Here is a 4,965-nt window from a genome sequence, read left to right on the forward strand (position 1 = left end):
AGATCAGATCCTACCCTCTCAGATATAGGATCAGCATTAAGAACATCTAGCCTAGAAGAGATCTACAACAATCAAGCTTGATCAAATCAGATATACCACAAGATCAATCTATCCTAACCCATCCTCAAGATCCTAAGATAACTACTCACAACAAGTCATGATCAAACAAATCATAAACCCAGAAATTATTGAAACTTGCATATTTAGAAAGATAAAACAAAGATCTACAATATTGATGAAGGAATGAAACTCAAATTCTCAATATTAAGAAAGTTATTCAACCAACAATATTGAAGAATCTTATGAGTTTTCTTAAACAAGTACAAAATCTCAAAAAAAAGAAAAAATAAAAAAGCAAAAGGAATAAATCCTAAAAAGGTAAAAACTAGGTTTCTGAAAAGCTGGAATAGAATCTAGATCTTTTTGGTGGCTGCAGTACAAGTCCTTATATAGTGGGGAAGGTGGAAGCCCTAAAATTGGGAAAAGTCAAAGTGGTCCACGGATCGGTCAACTCGACCAGTGCTCGGTCGAGTGACCGATCGATCTGGCTTCCCTGGTGCAACTCCACTCGGTCGAGTCCATCTCCCACTCGGTCGAGCGCTTGGTCGAGCTGGACTCCGGATCTTGGTTCTTCAGCCTTAACTCCCTTGTTTCCTCCTCATGACTGCTTCACATCTCTTCTCCTCTGCTTCCATGCTCCTTAAGCTCCAAAATCACCTGTTTATGCATGAAAAGATGCAAATGCAATGCAACTACACTCTAATGCAAGATTGATCCTAAAGCTACACAATAATGGTGAAAATGGATAGAAAAAGATACAAAAGATGTGAATAAACTAAGGGAAAACATGGTAAAATATATGAACATCAACACCCCCAAACTTAGTCTTTGCTTGCCCTCAAGCAAATAAACAAGAACTAAGAAGGTAGATGAGGTTTAAAAATGGGATCATAACTCCTAAAGCTTGCAAATAGACCAGCTAGAATCAATGTCCAAGTTACTAGTACTAAGATGCAAGGTGAATAGCTATACTTAAAAACTTTAGACAAGCACATCACAACCTTTACTGATTTGAGCCTTAGATATTCACATGCATTCAAATCAACCATTTCCTTTAACATTCATTAATCAAGAACATGAATCAATTATATGCAATGCTTAAACTCATTTGGCTTGGTAATAAGGGGTTTTGAGACAATGATGGTCTCTTTTCAGAGTGGGGCTTGTCAATATCAAGGTTCTCTCATAAAAAATGGATTGAGCTTTAGAAGAATGCTAAAGGTAAGAACACCTAGACACATACAAGAATAAAACCTTGTCTACCCAAAGGCACCCAAAGTGTTTATCCTAGCAATCTAAACCCAAATGATCCTAGTGCTACCCTTTAACTTCTTCTTTTCTCTTTAACCCTTTTCTCTTTTGGTTTTCAAGTCTTAGGAGAGGTTTCTTATTTGATCTTTCTAGTGGAATGGGGGATTCTTACTTATTTGCTATGGTTCTCTTTTCTTCTTATTCTTAAGACATATAAGCATTTTGCTAGACTTCTCTTTTCTTTCTTTCTTTTCTTTAACTAGAACCATCTTTAAACAACCTTATTCTTCCCATTCTTTCACTAGACTTTAAATTTTCTTAAACACATTCCCCTCCTAAAGACTCTAACCTTTTCTTTCTCTTTTTCCTCTTTTCTTTTCATAATAGCCAAGTCCCAAACCCAACAAGTGAACCACCTAGTCCTATCTAGTTTGAAAAATGCAAACTAGAACTACACAAGGCTTTACTCTTGTCAGTTCAAACCTAACACTTTCTACCAAGCTCAATCCCAAAAATAGGCCTCACACACACAAGAATAAACATGGCTTGAAAGAAGGTTTGGTTTAGGGGTAGGGGAACTGATTCTTAATGAGGAAATCAGCTACTTGGATCAACAAGAGTGGTAAAAAGGAAGAAGATGATCCAAATATGTATATGGTATCCATGAGTTTAAAGCAATGCACACATTGATAATTGAAAGTCAATATTAGGTTCTTATAAATAGGAAATGGTTTCAAATCTCAACATGCTTCAATTTAGACCAAATGCAATGTAGGAATTCAAGGCTTGGTTCAATCTTATTCTTCTAACCACTCAACTAGCATCAAAGTACTATTAACTTGGGCATTGATCCTAGTCTAGTGAATTAAACAAGCTTACAAGGAAAAACTCAATATAAATCCCTAATGCAAACAGTCCTATATGCTAAACAAATCACTTTAAATATGCAATGCAAACTACATGAACACTCTTTTTATAAAGATTTTTGCAAAAATTTTCAAATTTTTATGGTTTTTCTATGCCTTAGATGAAATGCAAGTGCTACATGATGATGATAAAAATTTGAAATAAGAAAACAAAACACAACATCAAATGCTATTTAGAACCCTCCCCCAAACTTAAATCACACAGTCCTCTGTGTGAAAGAAATTTGTAAGAGGATTCAAGACTTAAAAACAAACAAAACACAACATCAAATGCTATGATATAAACAATGGTAAGGTGATGATGGTACCTTAGGGATTGTGGAAGAAGTTGTCCACATCCATTTGCATGTTGTCATAGGAGTAGTTGGGGTCTTCCTGGTGGCTTGGAGAAGGGCTTTGGGGCAGCTCGACTATGCCAATCGAGCTTGACTCGGTCGAGTGCCAGTTCGAGTGGGGGGGTCGAGCTAGACCGCGAGTCTCCAAATCTTGAGTCTGGTACTGCTGGTACTGCTGGTATAGTGCTGGATCCATAAAGTNTCCATGAAAAAACTAAAGCAAAAATCAAAATACTAAAATTCCAAGGCAATATTTACAAAGATACCTTAGGGACTTCCTCCCTAGTGAGCTTGTTTAAAGTCACTAAGCTTGACTTCTATGGTTCTTCAGGCTTGAGGGGCATCTTTGAGAAGCAGTGAGCACTTCTCATGTGTCTCCTTCTGTCCTAAATATTTCTTAATCCTCTGACCATTTACTGTGAACTCACTACCATCCTTGTTGAGAAGTGTGACAGCTCCATATGGCAAAATCTCTTTTATTTCAAAAGGGCCTCCCCATCTACTTTTTAGCTTCCCAGGGAACAACTTGAGTCTTGAATTGTAAAGCAGAGCTTGGTCTCCAGGCTTAAGGTCCTTGATGATAATCTTCTTATCATGGAAGGCCTTAGTCCTCTCCTTGTAAATTTTGGAGTTTTCATAAGCTTCCAATATGATTTCCTCAAGTTCATGCAGATCAAGGCTTCTCTTAGCTTGTGCTGTCTCAAGATCTAAGTTCAGGAGTTTGATTGCCCATAGAGCCTTGTACTCAACTTCAACTGGGAGGTGACAAGACTTTCCATAAACAAGCTGGTATGGGGTTCTTCCTATAGGAGTTTTAAAAGCTGTTCTATAAGCCCAACGTGTCTCATCAAGTTTATTAGACCAATCCTTCCTTGTTACTCCTACTATTCTTGATAGAATGGCCTTGATCTGTTTGTTTCACACTTCAACTTGCCCACTTGTCTGAGGGTGATAGGCTGTAGACACCTTGTGCTTAACTCCATACTTCCTTAGCATTCCTTCAAAGATCTTATTGATGAAGTGGGATCCTCCATCACTTATCACAACTCTTGGGATTCCATACCTTGGAAAGATTATGTTCTTGAAAAGTTTGAGAACTACCTTGTGATCATTAGTGGGACTAGCAATGGCTTCCACCCATTTGGAGACATAGTCTACTGCTACTAAGATGTAGGCATTCCCATTTGAAGGTGGATTAAAGGGTCCCGTGAAATCAATTCCCCACACATCAAATATCTCAACTTCAAGAATTGGATTCTGAGGCATCTCATTCCTTCTTGTGATGTTTCCTATCCTTTGGCAAGCATCACATTTTGTGATGAACTTGTGAGTGTCTTTGAACAATGTGGGCCACCATAGACCAGCTTGTAAAACCTTTTGGGCAGTCTTGAAAGTTGCAAAATGGCCTCCATAAGCTGAATCATGGCAATGTCCTAGCACTCCTTCAACTTCATTCTCTGCTATGCATCTCCTAAACAATCCATCTGATCCCTTCTTGTATAGGTAAGGTTCATCCCAATAGTATTCATTGATGTCCTTGAGGAGTTTCTTCTTCCTATAGGGGTCCATGTCTGCTGGGATTTCTTCACACACCTTGTAGTTGACTATATCAGCATACCAAGGCAGATCCTCACTCTCAAGTGCCATCCACTCCTCCATTTCGTCCTGCTCGACCGGGTCACCAAACTCACTCGGTCGAGTGGGTGCTCGAGTGGCTGGTCGAGCTGGCTGCCGGGTTGTTCCAAGTTGCATCAGTTTTTCCTCAGGCATTGAGTCATCAATTGGAATATCCTCCTCTATTCTCATCCTTGACAAATGATCAGCTACTCCATTCTCTATCCCTTTCTTATCAACTATTTCCATGTCAAATTCTTGGAGAAGCAAAATCCACCTCAACAACCTTGGTTTGGTGTCTTTCTTTGAGTAGATGTGCCTCAAGGCAGCATGATCAGTGTACACAATCACCTTGGACCCTACTAAGTAACTTCTGAACTTTTCAAAGGCAAATACCACTGCTAAGAGTTCTTTCTCTGTTGTTGAGTACCTTCCTTGAGTCTCATCCAAGTTTCTACTTGCATAATGAATCACATGCAGCCTCTTATCTTTTTTCTGACCTAGGACTGCTCCTACTGCAAAGTCTGAGGCATCACACATAATCTCAAATGGAAGATCCCAGTTTGGAGCTTGGACTATTGGAGCTGAAATCAAGGCAGCTTTGATCTCCTTGAAAGCCTTCAAGCAATCTTCATCAAAGTTGAACTCAGTCTCCTTACATAGCAACCTTGTCAATGGCCTAGCTATCTTTGAGAAGTCCTTGATGAATCTCCTATAGAACCCAGCATGCCCAAGAAAGCTTCTTATGTCCTTGACTGATTTTGGTGGTTGGAGTTGAA

This window comes from Camelina sativa, chromosome 15 (genome assembly GCF_000633955.1).
Source record: "Camelina sativa cultivar DH55 chromosome 15, Cs, whole genome shotgun sequence".
In the NCBI taxonomy this organism is placed as follows: Eukaryota; Viridiplantae; Streptophyta; class Magnoliopsida; order Brassicales; family Brassicaceae; genus Camelina; species Camelina sativa.